We start from the raw sequence: 17,795 nt of genomic DNA, 5'->3' as shown, positions 1-17,795 counted from the left end.
CTTCCTGCTTCTCACTTCAGAAAAATACCAAAAACAAACAAACAAACAAACAAACAAAAAGATCCTTCTGATGGGACTTTTTTTTCTGGTTTAATTTTTTAAATTAAATATATTTTACATTTCCATTTTATTCTGTATTATATAGTTTCAGGTGCACAGCATAATGGTTAGACAATCATATACTTTACAAAGATGGGAGCTTTTTCGAGAGGAGAACAGAGGCAAGAGCGGAAGCAGAAAGGACGAGTTCACACGGCAGTGGCTGCGGTAGCGCAGCGTGTGGAGGGAGGTGGCGAGGAGTGGGAGATTTGATGCAGAAGAAAGGAAAAATCCAACCTGACACACCATTGGGGTCAAGAGGAAATGTAGGCCGCCAAAAAAGAGTACATTTTCTATGTATGGTTCCATTATAGATAACCCACATGCGTTTGATTAGTGTCCCAAGCACTATACAGAATCTTGCAGTCGTGAATTGTGTATGACCGTGACATAATAGAGTAGCTTACTAATTAAGAAAGACTCAGATTTGGTTGGCGATAGCAGGCGGCTGAACTGACCAGACTAGACTGACTAGGAACTGTGTAGAGGCAGCCAAAATGTCGCTGAAGTCACAGTCATGACTTCAACAGTCCATTTTTATTTTTATTTTATTTAAAAAAAATTTTAAAAAAAATTTTAAATTTTTTATTTATTATTTTTTTAATTTATTCATTTTTAGAGAGGAGAGAGAGACAGAGAGGGAGAGAGAGGAGAGAGAGACAGGGAGAGAAGGGGGGGAGGAGCAGGAAGCATCAACTCCCATATGTGCCTTGACCAGGCAAGCCCAGGGTTTCGAACTGGCGACCTCAGCATTTCCAGGTCGACGTTTTATCCACTGTGCCACCACAGGTCAGGCCAACAGTCCATTTTTAAGTTCTGGAACTTAGCCTCCAAAAGGGGACTTCACTCTTACTGCTGCTCCAGTATCAAGCAGCTTGCTGGTTTCTAAGACACTGACTTGGGAAATGAGGAGAGCGTAAAAACATTTTTATTTATTTATTTTATTAGTTGAAATTACTGTTAGGCTAAATTGCATTCTGTTACATTTCCTGAAATATAACTCGCTTCACATGAATTGTTTTTCTTTTCTGGGCAAGGACTTTGAGAGTCCCTGAGTCTGTGAGTCTGTGTACAGAACTAATTTGGGGAACCACTGACCTGTATTATCAGGGGAGTTTGTCTTAAAGCAGAGGAATTTATGATGTGTTATTGGCTATGAGCTAGGCTGATGGAAGCTCTATCTCATTGACAAAAACAACAATTTAAGAAAATCATATTCTCTTTCCCCTCTTATTTCTTTGCCAAGGGAGGTAGTTTCAGTAATTTTAAACTATAGAAAAAAAAAACCCACGTTAGAATGAGATACACAAATAGTGAGAACTGCACAGAAATCTTTCCCGTGACAACGTGAACTAACAAATCTCCGGGCAACTCTGTTCTGGCCCTAGAGACCTCTATACAAATTGGCAGAGAGAATATTAGTTCTCTTTTTCCCCTCTATCTGTTCCTAAAATTATTGCATGGGGATATCTTTTTCATCATCTTCGTTTCTACAATAAGATACAACTTTATAAAAAATGTTTTACATCATATGGACAAGATCCTGCTCGATATATAAGACCCATAGTGTGCCATCACTATTAGTTTTATTGACTTAACTGCCACTGAACAGAAAAACCATTAAGTAGACACAGTCCCTTCAAATGAATCAAATAATTAGATGCTTTAGTGCTATATAAACCAAACCAACTAAAATACTGTATTTGGGGGAATGCCTGTCTTTTTTTTTTATTTTTTTATTTTTCTGAAGTTGGAAATGGGGAGGCAGTCAGACAGACTCCCGCAAGCGCCCGACTGGGATCCACCCGGCATGCTCACCAGGGGGCGATGCTCTGCCCATCTGGGGCATTGCTCTGTTGTGACCAGAGCCATTCTAGCGCCTGAGGCAGAGAGCCATCCTCAGCACCTGGGCCAACTTTGCTCCAATGGAGCCTTGGCTGCGGGAGGGGAAGAGAGAGACAGAGAGGAAGGAGAGGGGGAGGGGTGGAGAAGCAGATGGGCACTTCTCTTGTGTGCCCTGGCCGGGAATCGAACCCGGGACTCCTGCACGCCAGGCCGACGCTCTAACACTGAGCCAACCGGCCAGGGCAGGGAATGCCTGTCTCTTTTAATTGCCACAGTAATTTGGATCCCTAAAGTAAAGTACTATAAAGTGTTTTTTTGTTTGTTTGTTTGTTTCTAGCTTCTTTTCTAAAATGGCAAGACAAGAGCAAAGGATTCAAATGCAGGTCGTGATTCCTCCTCTCTGGACACTGGTCTGGTGAGAGAGAGGTATGTGTAGATAAAATGGGATGAGCCCTGAGAGCAGAAGTGGGTGCTTGACCCTGCTTTCTGATTGGCACCCTTGGGAAAATTACTGTGCAAGGAACAATGATCCAACATGGGCTGCCTTGGCTGAGTTCCAAAGGCAGAGAAGCATTTGCAGAGCTAAGCGAGAGGGCCGGGCTAATTCCACCAGCCCTCCCAGGTCAGTTCTTGAGAGAATTCTTTTGACTTCTAACTCTTCGTCATTTTGTGTTTGTTTTCTTTCCTTTTTGGTTTTCTTTCTTTTCACCATGAATGTGCTGTGAGACGTAACACAAGTCATTTTACTTTCCTGGATCTCATTTCACTTATTAATATTACTTTAGATAGGGTTCTTCCACTAAAGTCTTTTTTCTGCCCTCAAATTGTTTATAGGCTACACATGCACTTCCCACCTACCCTTACTCTTTTCTCTTGCACCCTTCCTCCCATCCCTTCACCCTGCGTTTTTCTTCCTGCTTATTGTGAGATTTCTTTATTGAATGTCACTAACATTTTAAAAGCACTTTGCCATACTTTATATGAGGTAGATCAGAGATTATTATTATCCATACTTTGTAGATAAAAATATCGAAGCTCAGCCCTGGCCGGTTGGCTCAGCGGTAGAGCATCGGCCTAGCGTGCGGAGGACCCAGGTTCGATTCCCGGCCAGGGCACACAGGAGAAGCACACAGGAGAAGCGCCCATTTGCTTCTCCACCCCTCCGCCGCGCTTTCCTCTCTGTCTCTGTCTTCCCCTCCCGCAGCCAAGGCTCCATTGGAGCAAAGAAGGCCCGGGCGCTGGGGATGGCTCTGTGGCCTCTGCCTCAGGCGCTAGAGTGGCTCTGGTCGCAACATGGCGACGCCCAGGGTGGGCAGAGCATCACCCCTTGGTGGGCAGAGCGTCGCCCCCTGGTGGGCAGAGCATCGCCCCCTGGTGGGTGTGCCGGGTGGATCCCGGTCGGGCGCATGCGGGAGTCTGTCTGACTGTCTCTCCCTGTTTCCAGCTTCAGAAAAATGAAAAAAAAAAAAAAATATCGAAGCTCAAAAAGTTTTTATCTAAGAGAAAAAAATATTGTTGCTTTCCAATTTCATTTAAAGGCAATGTCGTCTTTTCTTATGGAGCATGGAAGCAATGTAACAACAGTGCTATTTATATGATCGACAGAATGAACTTTAATATGATAGCCTTATGAATTAAAAGAATACATTTCAGATTACTTAGAAAATTCTTGCTGGCTCCTAGAAATTACTGCTTTATTTTCCAACTTTTCCAAAGTACATGAGACCTAGAGGGATAATATCAGATTTAATGGTAGTAGTTTTCCCTTCCTTCACATTCTGAAGATCTGGATGACCCTTGTTTAATTCCAGTTTTGTGGTACTATTTTCCTTCTCTGTGATTTTCCAATATTAATTTCAGTGGCTCAGTTACTATTTCTCAATTTCCTTTCACTCTTCTGTGTCATAATTCACCTAATAATTGTAAACTGCCACTTAAACATATAATTTCTGAAGTTTCTTATTCTCTTCTGGTGTCAAAATATTCCTATTTGAAAAAAAATTCATCTAAAATAAAGTTAGCAAAAACCACAATTGTAATTAGGGACTTTCAAATGACAACGCAATAAAAAAAGTCAAACCAAATATAATAGTCAATGAAGAGAGACTGTTTATGATTCTACCCAACTGATTAAGTGCTCTTATTGTTTTGGGGGCCACTACATTTACAGGTTTGGCTTTGGGTTTATCCATACAGAGGCCAGCATCTGTCTGAGTCATCAAAGAGCTAGACACAAATAGGATGAAACTCATCTGTCAGCTGTAATCTACTAATCTTGCCTCTGCCGGCAGTAAGTCATTGCTGTGGTTGATCAAGCCCACCTGTGGGCTATGCTAGCAGGTAGGGCCCAGATACTTAAAGTTGAACCCTCTGGAGTTCATTTTCTAAGGTTTGCAGCAGCCTACTCAGCAGCCTTTGATACAAAGATTATGACATTCTGTCAACTGTTTTTCTACCCACTGAAGAAAAAGGGCATCCTAATATGCCTCAAGAAATTGAAAATTTCAAAAACTGTAATATCTCCCCTCCCTGCCTCCCAATGAGTTAAGCATATTTAATTAGTCAAATCCAGCCAAAAATCTTACTTGCCATTTTTTCTTTGGATATCATTATTTTATTATAAAAGACACAGAAATTATTTACATGATGAAAGATTTCAGAACTTCAGTGGAATGAGCAGTTTCACATGATGCCATTTCAATGGTGACTTACTTTAGTTTACATACTTTCCAAGACTGTCACCATCTCTAAATAAGAAATGATCTCTTGTCATCTCGAACTACTTTGCTGCCTCCTTATTCTGGAAGAACTTTATCTCCAACTTCCACGCTAACTGGTTGAATCTTTCCACCCTTTCCTTTGGAGCCAGACCCAATAGCTACTACTGTTGCTTGCAATACTTTTCCTTGAGATTTTCTTGGAAGCATAATGCCTCCTTTGTCTACAGCTTCCGCAGCACTCTTTTTCAACTAATATTCAGTCAAAGAGGGAGGGAAACTTTCTAAATGCCTCTTCTGCCATGATAGTGGCCGCCACAGTTCATACTGTGCTCTGGTGACAGTGGCTGCAAGGAAAGAGCAGCAGACCCGCCCGCTAGACACATGGACTTGGGAAAAGGCTGCTCAGTGCACAGCCTTGTTCGCCCTGCCACCAGCCCCTTCCCAGTGGCTCTCACCAGGATTGGTCTGCTGGCTCTGCTCAGGCCACTGCCCGACGAGCGGGAGCAGGGAAAACATCTTTATTACACCGTGTATTTATGAGCTGTCTTCACTCTGAGATAGGATAACAAGTAATTCAGATTTCAAGATTCAGGCCCTGGCTGGTTGGTGAAGTGACAGAGTGTTGCCTCAGTATATGGATGTCCTTGTTTGATTCCCAGTCAGGGCACACAGGAGAAGCGACGATCTGCTTCTCCACCCCTCCCTTCCCTCTCTCCCTGTCCCCACGCCATGGCTCCATTGGTTCCAGGGTATCGGTCCCAGGGATGAGGATGGCTCCATGGAGCCTCCACCTCAGGCACTAAATATAGCTCAGTTCCAGAGGCCCCAGATGGGCAGAGCATCAGCCCCAGATGGGGGTTGCCAGGTGAACCCTGGTGGGGGTGCATGCTGGAGTCTGTCTCCCTATCTCCCCTCCTCTCACTTGGAAAAAGAAGAAAAAAAAAAAAAAAAGATTCAAGGGCTAAGACCACTGGACTGAATAAATCAACTCTTTAGGCCAACAGGGGCCCTTTTGTGGGTGTATGACCTTCCGGTATTTTTCACCACAGACTAATGAAGTTCAATTTTCAGCTCCTTTCTGAAGTCTTCCTAATTATCTCTGTCCACAGTCAACTTTCCTGTAGAATATATTCTATATAACCATGTCTATAAAGACTAATTTTATACTCTTTTGCAAGGAGTCTACCTGATTTGATTAGAGCATCCTAAGGTCAAGAATCTTACTGCCTGTCCAGAGCAAGAAGCTGAATCAATATTTATTTATTTATTTACATACTTATTTAAAGTGAGAGGAGGGGAGATAGACAAACTCCCACATGTGTTCTGACTGGGATTCACCCAACAACCCCTGTCTGGGGCTGATGCTGATGCTCAAATCAACCAAGCCATCCTCAGCACCTGAGGCCAATGCTGGGACCAACCAAACCACTGGCTACAGGAGGGGAAGAGAGAGAGAAGGGGGAGAAGGAGGGGAAGAGAAGCAGATGGTTGCTTCTCATGTGTGCCCTGACCAAGGATTGAACCCTGAATGTCCACATGCTGGGCCTACGCTCTATCCACTGAGCCAACTGGCTAGGGACTCAGTATTTATTGATTGACTATTTGCTCCTGTTTCCAAAGACAGTTGGCCACCATGCTATAGCTGCTTCAGGTCTGGCTGCCAGGCCATTACTTAACTAGATCAGAAGCAGCTGAAGAATACTCCATCATTGCTTATTGAATTTCAGTTCATCACTTTCAATGTACCATGCACAGTACTTCTGGGCATACAAACAGTATCTACCTTTTATTAAACAATTCATAAGTCCTAGGTATAATGTTAAGTATTTTAATTGTGATATTTAATTATTGTAATCATATTAAACAAGTGACATGTTTATTTCCCTTTTACAGATGGGGAAGTGAGCCTAAAAAAGATCAGGTTATTTGCTCAAGCTTACATAGAAAAGTTTACACATGAGAATTTAATTCAACATAGCATTTTGGTTCTAAACTTTGGGTTTTTAATCATACCTTTGGTTAAAAGTTAGCTTGGTCTGGAGCTTAGGTTGGTCTAAAGCAGGAATAACACAAGGACACAAATGGTTGCGTCATTTATTATCCATAGAACACTGTTGCTCACTGCTTCCTCTTCATAGTCCTCCCACTGGCTTCCAGATCCTGTATAATCTTCCGGCTCTCACCACTGACTGGTTGTCTTTTTTTGTCTTGCTAGCCCCTCCTTCCTTTTTAAATGTTTATTTTATTGATTTCAGGGAGAGGGAAGGAGAGAGCAAGAGAAAGACAGGAACATTGATTTGTTCCTATATGTGTCCTGATGGGGATTGAACCAGCAGCCTCTGTGCTCTGGGACGATGTTTTAACCAATCAAGCTATCTGGCCAGGGCTCTCACCTTTTTGAATTATTCTCATCCCCCAACCATAAATGATCTTCAAGTCTTTGTCCTCACACATCTTTTCTCCCCTCTATCCTGTTGTGCTTAAACTTTAGTGTATATTGCCATTGCCTTAGGAACCACACAAAATTCAGAGCCCCAGTCTCCACCTCAGATTTAGAGAATCAGTTTCTTGGTGGAAAGATCTGGGAATCTGCCTTTTAAATCAGCAGCCCAGGTGATTTTAATATGGGAGGAGAACACACTGGGAAACTCAGAGCCCATACCCTCCCTCTAGGGCCTCAGCTACCCTGGCACCTTCCACAATCACCTCTTTGTAAATGATTCTCCATCACTGTCTTCAGAACAAGCTGATCGTGCTCCAGACTCACATTCTGTGTCATTGACATTTGTAGTTGGATGTCCTGCTGGCACCTAACACTTAGTATATCCAGAACTAGACATCCTCTTGCCTTCAAAATACCACTTGTTGGCCTTGAATTTCCTGTTTCTATTGACTGTGCCTCATTGGTCTCCTGGCACTTAATCTCAAAACCTTCCTCAGAGTCATCTCTCGCCTTTGGAGCTCCCTTTCAGCGCCTCTCTTCAATCAATTGATGAGTTCCTCTGCTGTGATGCTTCCATATATCCCAGTGGGTCTCAGCCCCTCCACCTCACAGACTTTAAAAAAATGATGTCTGGGTTCCCAATGAGACCAATTAAATCAGAATCTCTGGGAATGAGTCCTGGTAATTAGTAGTTTAAACAATCCTCCATGTGATTCTAATGCCCATTCAAGAGGGGAAACTGTGAAATAGTTCTCATACAGTCTAATATTGATGAATAAACTTAAAGACTTTCGTGGTCTCCATCCCCAGAGACAATGAATCATTCATTAACTGTTGCGAGAATTAGGAGAAGTGAATTGTTAATAGATTTTAACAGTTATCCAGAAGAGACAATAAGAGCCTGAACGAGGTGGTGATAAAATAAGCAAATGGAAAAACAATGTGGAATGATGAGCTTTGGGACTTGGAAATTGGCTGATATAGAGAGTGGGACAGAAAGAATGACAGACACAAAAAGGAGTGACAGACACAGTAATCACAAGTTTGGATAGTCAGAATGCTGATGGTGAGCAGGAAAGGAAGGAGAAAAAGCTTTTGAGAGAGAGCACCGATGAATTGGTTCTAGGCTGTCAACTTTTAAAGTATTGGTGGAGAAGGTGGAGGTGTCAGTTAGGTGGCTGATGATTTTCAAAGTGTGGTCCCTAAGCCAGCAGTATTGGCATCACCTGAGAATTTGCTATAAATGCAAATTCTTTTTTTTAAATTTTATTTTATTATTATTTTTTCTGAAGTTGGAAACGGGGAGGCAGTCAGACAGACTCCTGCATGCGCCCAACAGGGATCCACCCGGCATGCCCACCAGGGGGTGATGCTCTGCCCATCTGGGGCGTTGCTCTGTTGCATCCAGAGCCACTCTAGCGCCTGAGGCAGAGGCCATGGAGCCATCTTCAGCGCCCAGGCCAACTTTGCTCCAGTGAAGCCTTGGCTGCGTGAGGGGAAGAAAGAGACAGAGAGGAAGGAGAGGGGGAGGGGTGGAGAAGCAGATGGGTGCTTCTCCTGTGTGCCCTGGCCGGGAATCAAACTCAGGACTCCTGCACGCCAGGCCGATGCTCTACCACTGAGCCAACTGGCCAGGGCTCGATATAAATGCAAATTCTTGACATCCTCCCTTCCCATACCCAACCTGCTGGAAAACTCTTGTGGGGCCCAGCAATTTGCGGTTTAACAAGCACTCCTGCTAATTCTCAGAATCACTTATAATTCAACAACCACTGTCCTAAAATAGTGGTTCTTCAACTTTATCATGCATCAAAATCACTTGGAGATCTTTTTTTTTTTAAATTTTTTTTATTTATTCATTTTTAGAGAGGAGAGAGAGAGGGAGAGAGAGGAGAGAGAGACAGAGAGAAGGGGGGAGGAGCTGGAAGCATCAACTCCCATATGTGCCTTGACCAGGCAAGCCCAGGGTTACACTTGGAGATCTTTTTTAAAAACAATTTCCTGGGTCCAATCCTGAGTTTCTGATTCACTAGGTTGGGGTGGGGCACAAAAATTGCATTTCTGATAAGGCTGCTGGTCTAGGACCACACTTTGGGGATCACTGGCCTGTCTAGCAAAGACAAAAAAGATCTGAACAAGAAATATCGATTTGGGGGTCATCTATATAGCAGAGATAGTTTACATTTTGGGTTTCCTGCCCAGACAACTACAATTGTATCCTAGCTGGGTCTCTCTGCTTCCACAGTTCCCTAATATATTCTATATACAGAAATCAGAGACATTTTTAAAAATCATAAATCCTACTGTGTTAATAAGCTGCATCTATCCCTTCTATAGCTCCCAATTGCTCTTATTTGAATTCTATAAATTGTCTATTGGTTCTGCTTGATCTGGTCTTCTCCAATCTCATCCTGCTCCAGCCACTCTGATCTTCTTTCAGGTCCACAAACATGTCATATTCTTCCCAATCTCAGGGACTCAGCTCACATTACCCCCCCTGCCAGAAGCACTCCACCCCAGCTCTAAGGACCACCAACTCCTCCTCACCCCCCTAATGTCACCTTCTTAGAGAGCCTTTACCTCCTGCCATCCCTTCTTAATTATTCTCTACCTAACCATGCTTCTGTTTTTCCTCACTCTGGTCACAAACATCATGTACACATGCTTCCTTGTTTTTTATCTGTCTCCCCCACTAGACTGTAAGCTCCCTCAGAAGGGCATTTCTTGAATGAATGATTGAATAAATGAATGAACCAACTAACCGTAGCAAGTCCTATTCACTCTTATGTTCCCAGAGGCTCAATAAATACATGTTGATGAATTAATTGAAAAGTACTGGGCTCTTGGTTCCTGAGATTAATGTTGGAGAAGAGAGCAGAGAGGAGAGCGGAGAGGGGCCACGTGAAGGAGGCCGGGAAAAGCAGCCAAGATGGTGGAGTGCTGAGTGAGAAGCCAGTTTGTGCGGAGTTTGTGCAGGGAGAAGGAGGGAGATGGGGAACAGAGGTGAATAGGTCTGGTGAGCTAGAAAGCTTTGATTCTGGGAAACTCGGATGGGTCGGTAGCTTTGTGAGCGCTGAATGTGGGTGGGTTTTGGAGCCCAGTGTGTGTTTTTTATTTGCCCACTGGGTGCAAGCTAGGATCGGGAATGATGGCCCATCAGTTTTTGGCTCCATTGTTTCTTTGCCGGCTGTCTGAATCCAGTTCGAACTTGCATGGGCCAGGCTGCTGTGATGGTGGCTGTGGCTACTGGCTTTACAAATATACAGTTGAAAAAAATCCATGGAAATAGCTTCCAGAAAATTCTGATAATTTATCTGCTATCATGGAATTAAATTCTACAATTGCTTTTGAATATACGAAGTGACAGGCATTGAATGAGTCATTATGCTAAATTCTGTCCATTTAAAAGAAAAAGACCTTTTGCCTGCCCTCGAAACAGTTAACCTTTGCTCAGTATTAACCATGTCCCAGGAACTCCTCTTAAGCCAGGGGTCCCCAAACTACGGCCCGCGGACCGCATGCGGCCCCCTGAGGCCATTTATCTGCCCCCGCTGCACTTCCGGAAGGGGCACCTCTTTCATTGGTGGTCAGTGAGAGGAGCATAGTTCCCATTGAAATACTGGTCAGTTTGTTGATTTAAATTTACTTGTTCTTTATTTTAAATATTGTATTTATTCCCGTTTTGTTTTTTTTACTTTAAAATAAGATATGTGCAGTGTGCATAGGGATTTGTTCATAGTTTTTTTTTTTTTTTCATTTTTCTGAAGCTGGAAACAGGGAGAGACAGTCAGACAGACTCCCGCATGCGCCCGACCGGGATCCACCCGGCACGTCCACCAGGGGCGACGCTCTGCCCACCAGGGGGCGATGCTCTGCCCATCCTGGGCGTCACCATGTTGCGACCAGAGCCACTCTAGCGCCTGAGGCAGCGGCCAAGGAGCCATCCCCAGCGCCCGGGCCATCTTTGCTCCAATGGAGCCTTGGCTGCGGGAGGGGAAGAGAGAGACAGAGAGGAAAGCGCGGCGGAGGGGTGGAGAAGCAAATGGGCGCTTCTCCTGTGTGCCCTGGCTGGGAATCGAACCCGGGTCCTCAGCACGCTAGGCCAACGCTCTACCGCTGAGCCAACCGGCCAGGGCCATAGTTTTTTTTATAGTCTGGCCCTTCAACGGTCTGAGGGACAGTGAACTGGCCCCCTGTGTAAAAAGTTTGGGGACCCCTGTCTTAAGCAGTGGCTGTCAGTGTAATTTGATGACTTTAATGGAACTCCCTGTCCCAGCCATACTCTTTCCATTCTAAACTTGTTGACTGTGCCGTACTCAAAAAAGATAGAAATATCTGGCATTTAATTTCCTATCTGTATAGCCAGTAGCCAGGGCTACCATCACAGCCGCCTGGCCCATGCAGGTTCGCATTGGATTCGGACAGTCGGTGGGGAGGCAATGGAGCCAGGCAATGGTGGGCCATCATCTTTAATCCTAGCTTGCACCTGGCGGGCAAGTACAACACACACTGGGCTCCAGAACCCACTCATTCAGTGCTCACAAGGCTGCTGACTTGTCTGAGTTTCCTAGAATCAAAGGTTTCTAGCTCACCAGACTTATTCACCTCTGTTCCCCATCTCCTTCCTTCTCCCTGCACAAACTCTGCACAGACTGGCTTTTCCTTCAGCACTCTGCCATCTTGGCTGCTTCTCCTGGCCTCCTCCACGTGGCCTCTCCCGGCTCTCCACTCTGCTCTCTCCTCTAGTGTTAATCTCAGGAACCAAGAGAGCAAGTTCCCATTCTGCTCTCATTTTAGGAAAAAAAAAAAAAAAAGTACCGGGAAAGGATTAAATAAAACTAAGTGCAGAAATTTGAGGAATGCCTACATCTTACAGGACTTGGGAGTAGAGGCGAAAGGGATGCTAAAGGGGAAAAGAACAGGAGACAGAGAGGTAGGCACTTTCAGAATAGTGTCCTAATTATCATAACAAAATTTATACATACACATATATACACATAAATACACATATATTCATGCTCACACATATATGTGTATACTGTGCATACATGTATTTAAATACATAAATGTACATATATACATACACACAGATAAATATACACACAGCTATACACACAAGGACAGATATCTAAATGCCTATATCTTGTATCGATGGACATTTGGAAGAGAAGCAAAATGACTTCCATGAAATAATATTAGAGAAAAATAGTTTCAAAGAAGCAGCATTTTTCATCAGTTGTCAGGTCGGTAAAGACAAGAGATTAAGCACTGTGGAAGCCAAGGGGCAGGAAGATCATTCATGGGCATGAAGGTGTTTTTATTTTACCAACACAATCCAATATGTAAATTATGGTTTACCAAAGTTCTTTCATCATCATTTCATTTGATATTCAGAAAAAATAATCTGGAACGACAGGCAGGACAGCTCTCACCAGTTTCAGCAACAGGATGAGGAAGTAGAAGTAACAAGCATAGTTTGTGCTTTTGGGAACTTTGGTGGTATCTCTCATTAAAATCTCATCTGCAATAAGTGATACCTACTATTTATATAAAGATTCTTCAAGGCCAACCATAATATGAGCAAATGGGGCCAGGGAACAATAGTAACTCAGAAACAGACTTCCCTAGAGCTTCTTATGTTTCTTTCCTAAATTAAGTACTTGATTCCAATAGCTTTAGAACCTGGGAATATTCTAAAATACTACTTTGAAAATAAAGAACTGAGACTGTTTAAAATGATAGTGATTCATTTTGCCTCTGGTTTAATCAGACTATCAACCTAAGTTTAATAGAACTGGTAGATGTTGGCATCAGCCACATTTAGCTCCTAACATCTGAATCATACTCTGATAGACTAAGTGTAGGATCTTTTATGTGTCCCATAGCAAACATTAACATAAGGTCCTTAGTACACCTGAGTAGGCCTGGGGGAGATACTGTTGGAGAGAAATGCAATCATTGCTCAGGATGTTAAAATTTGGTAAAGAATTATCTGTAGTGGTTGTCTATATCAGCGGTTCTCAACCTGTGGGTCGCGACCCCGGCGGGGTTGCCTAAAGCCATCGGAAAATACATAATGCATATCAGGTATTTACATTCTGAATCATAACTGTAGCAAAATTACAGTTATGAAGTAGCCACCAAAATTATTTTTTTGGTTTGGGGTCACTGCAACATGAGGAACTGTATTGCAGAGTCACGGCATTAGAAAGGTTGAGAACCACTGGTCTATATCTATTAAAGCTCATAGTTGGAAATAGCTTTTCCTTCACAAGTCTGGATACCTGTGATTACTGCAAAATCAAGCTCATGAAATAGAGGAAAAGGAAGTTACAGCTTCTTTTTTTTAATTTGTGTTTTTTATTTGATTGATCTTAGAGAGAGAGAAATATTGATTTGTTGTTCCACTTATTTCTGCATTTATTGGTTGATTCTTGTATGTGCCCTGACTGGAATCTACAGCGTTGGTGTATCGGGACAACACTACGACTAACTGAACTACTCGGCCAGGGTCTTGCAAGATTCTTGAAAGTGTTTTTATTTTACTGATACAACTCAATATGCAAATTAGTTTACCAGAGTTCTTCCATCATCACTTCCTTTGATCTTCAGAAACACCTTAAAACACACACAGGGCAGCTTTCACCGTTATTCCTTGAGGCACAGGGAGGTCAAGTGGATGATTAGCTAGTAAGTGGCAGAGTCAAGACAGGACAGGAGTCCTGTGTTTCTGCCTCCCCACAGATCAGATGTGGCTTTTTTTTTTTTTTTTTCCTGTGAAAGAAAAAAGCTCTCCTCCTGTGCTATCACATTGCACCAGCAGGACATTTGACCTGTGCATATCTGGTCACCTTGTAGACTTATAAAAAATAAATAACAAACGAGAGCTGAATGTGCCAAAACATGTTGCACAGGCAGTAAGCGCTCCAGAATGTCAGGAGAGGGAGAAGGAGACAATGAACTGTGAGGACTTTTATTCTTTCTAGATATTTGCTCCAGATAGTCACTTTCTCCAGGGTTACACTGTATATTTGTAAACATTAAAGCAGGGAGTACCTCTAGGGCTTCGTTGATTCTTAGAGGATTTTAAACTATGGCACTGTTGCTAAGCTCCAGTGGTGGATGAGGAACAAACCGTGGCTGTCTACAGGCTTTAAAACATGTTACATGAATTAAACTAGGGAAATGATATACTATTGAGTAATTAGCACTCAGGTGAAGACCTAGTAACTTGAATTTATTAACAGTAACTTGAAAAATTAATTTATTGATTTTTAAAAATTGAGTTTTGGGGTGGGAGTTTTACTAATTATTGACAATGTCAGTAGCAGTTTTCTAATGGATAAAGAAATAAAACATAGAGATGTACTGAATAAGCTGAATGAAAGAGTACTTTCAAAACAATGCCTTAATTGTCATAACAAAAGACACACACACACACACAAAATGGCAGATATCTAAATATGTATATCTAGCTGTATGGTTGGTCATTTATCAGTTCAGGTAGAATACTATATGAAACATTCTGCTTAATTATACGCATGTAGATGTAAAAACAGTAATTAAGGTTTGGCACCAGTTGAACAATACTAAATTGGTGAAATTCTACACCTGAAAATTCTGATGATACTTTTCTCATAGTCAATATATGATACTAGTGAATGAATAACCTGGCTATCCAATCGCTACCTGCTAGGTAGACAGCAGTTTGACTCCCTCTTTTTAATTCCCCCACATATACACATACACAAACACATACATATACATTATCATTATGAAACTCAGTGTAAACCATGTTTTATTTATTTATTTATTGTATTTTTCTGAAGTGAGAAGTGAGGAGGCGGAGAGACAGACTCCCGCATGTGCCTGACCAGGATTCACCTGGCATGCCCACCAGGGGGCGATGCTCTGCCCATCTGGGGCATTGCTCCATTGCAACTGGAGCCATTCTAGCACCGGAGGCAGAGGCCATGGAGACATTCTCAGCGCCGTGGCCAACTTTGCTCCAATGGAGCCTTGGCTGTGGGAGGGGAAGAGAGAGACAGAGAGAAAGGAGAGGGGGAAGGGTGGAGAAGCAGATGGGCGCTTCTCCTGTGTGCCCTGACAAGAATTGATCCCGGGACTTCCACAAACCGGGTTGATGCTCTAGCACTGAGCCAACTGGCCAGGGTCTAAATGTTTTAAAGTGTTCCATTGCATAAATCACTGTGCTAGATGCTGTCGAGGAAAAGAAAAGCACACAATTCCTGACCTTCTTTCTACTTTCTGAGCCTGGCTTTGAATGTGGTTTTAAATCTTAGCTCTGATATGTTCTGACTCCATTTCTTGGGTAATTTCCTCTTTTTTCTGTATTTCAGTATTTTTTAAAAAATATGTGAACTGGAAATAATAATACTATATAACTTTATGGGGTTGTTAAGAAGATTAAGTGGGATGATATGGGTAAAATATTTTTCACAGTCTAAGTTATTGTTATTGTAATATTATTTTGAAGATTTTGAATTCTAGGTGAGAACATAGACTTAAACATAGCTAAGTCTAATAGAAACAATTAGCAACATAACAAAGGCAACCCATAAATTTAGCCTTGGGAATAAAGAAATAAACCAAGTAGAGTTAATCATTTTTCCAGGTTCTGTAAATACTATCCCCTTTTGCCACTAAAAAAATAACGACGTCTTGAAAATGTCAGTTAGATGCAACACAGAATTATATATGGAAAGTGGTCTTACTTTTAAATTTAGCTAGTTGGCTACATCAGCAGAGAAATCCAATAACAGAATGAGAAAATGGAATGAACAGTCTTTAAAAGGTGTCCTCTATTTCTAAAATTCTATGATTCCATGGTCAAGATACATAATGGAGTTTCCAGAGATATAAATGACAATTCAGAAAAAACAGCATTTTCAAATGGTAGTTCCTTCCCTCATTCCCCCCCACCCCCTGGTTTTTCTCAATTACCTTTTGAAAAATTGGCCTTGGAACAGAATTAACATTCACCTTATGAAGAAAGAGAAGTTATTTTGAGTAAGTTGAGTCACTGAGGGAAGAACTCTATCAAGTTAAGTCCTTGGGGAAGTGAATTATTTATTGATTCAGTTTGTGGTAGGAAGTTGAGGTGTCCTTTTGTTATTACATATTATAAGGAAATGAAAGAGAAGAGGATAGGAAATGCATGCCTCAAAAATATGGGGACAAAGAGGACTAAACATTGTGTGCTAATTATGGGGGGCGGGGCGATGAGAAGGATGTCAATAAGAAAATAACCCTGATGTCTGAAATTTACTAAAATTAATATTTAGAAAACATTGGCTAATGTCAACTAAATCTGTTACATTTTTCGAAGGCAGCTAACTTGTTAAAGAAGCTTCTTTTACATGTTTTTGCTTCCTTATTAGTTTGTTTTTTCATTCCAAAAATTTATTATTCATTGCATACCAGCTGTGATGAAGACAGACATGATCCCAACCCTGATGAAGGTTAAATTCTAGATGCGAGAATGGCCAGAGAAAAAAGAGAAGAAAAATGAGGCTCACAGACAACCCAGAGTGAAAATTCATTCACTGAATGATTAAAACTTGCTGAACCTTCCTCAGCAAAAGCCTGCATAACAGTCTGGGCATAGTTAGCAGATTCGAGTATGAAAACAATAGCATTTTTAAAAAATATAATACTATCAGAATAAATATAGGTAAACTGAAGGGGAGAAATTTAAGAATATTACCCTCTTGGGGAAAAAACCCCCGATGTAGTGCAATTTGGTTGTGATGGAACGTTTTTTCCACCTCCCACGGTGCTGCATCAACAATTTAAATTACTTCCCAAATTGGACTCTGACTTTAGGATTTATGTAAAAAAAAGTATTTTTAAAAGAGATTATTGCCTAAACAATTCCTTTAATCAAAAGTCAGAGGATTTATTCAACTGATGGTGCCAAACTTTCTTCATGAAGACTACCATGCATGGTACATCACTTCCTTAGTCCCCATCACTCCAAAGGTTCAGGGGATCAAATGAATTTTTAAATGCAGATTTTTGGTTTAAACAGTTCTTTTTCATCTTCTAGAAACTGATTACTAGACCTAATCAAGATTCCTCTGTGTATCATTAACCAATTTAGCTTCCTCCTTTTTATTTTATTTTATTTTTTTCACAGTGAGTTTGAGAGAGCCCAGTTTGATGTTCTCTGTGGATCTCATGCTTTTCTGTTAAAGCTTTGAGGGAAGCAAAATTTAAATGTAGGAAAATAGTAATTAAAAGTGATCAGGACACAAGCTTTGGGGCTATGAAATGTGGACTCCCCATCACAAGCCGAACCGAGCAGCAGTTTTGGTTTTGACTATAGCTTTACTTACTATTTTAATAAACATGAACCAGTATTCAAACTCTTAATATCCTGCTGTTTAACTATTTCCAAAGAGCCATCCAGCTCTTCTAGACAGTCTTTGTTTTAAAATTTTAATTTGTTTGGCTTAGCCTCACCTTCGAGTGCTGTTTAGCCTTATGGTAAACTCTTTCATAAGTTGATTTCCAGAATCATAAGCAATTCTTCCTGCCCACCCCCCAGCTAAGTGCTTCCTCATGTGCCAGAATTGTTGGTGCTGACAGCTTTTCTTCCTTGTTTTATCTGGTTCCCACAGTAAGTATGAGAGACAAACACAAGAATGTGTCCAGCGTTGACTGGA

General features: G+C 41.8%; 1 protein-coding gene and 1 pseudogene across 1 annotated transcript in view; both read right to left on the bottom strand.

Moving 5' to 3' along the window:
- LGR5 (leucine rich repeat containing G protein-coupled receptor 5) overlaps nt 1–17,795 on the bottom strand; it is a 143,169-nt gene that overhangs the window by 65,765 nt on the left and 59,609 nt on the right. The gene's annotated exons all lie outside the window — the stretch shown is intronic.
- Nucleotides 4,658–4,965, bottom strand: LOC136393087 (10 kDa heat shock protein, mitochondrial pseudogene; annotated as a pseudogene).

Source organism: Saccopteryx leptura, chromosome 2, assembly GCF_036850995.1.
Source record: "Saccopteryx leptura isolate mSacLep1 chromosome 2, mSacLep1_pri_phased_curated, whole genome shotgun sequence".
Classification (NCBI taxonomy): Eukaryota; Metazoa; Chordata; class Mammalia; order Chiroptera; family Emballonuridae; genus Saccopteryx; species Saccopteryx leptura.
The sequence above is the reverse complement of the archived record's forward strand: the minus strand, read 5'-3'. Positions and strand labels throughout refer to the sequence as shown.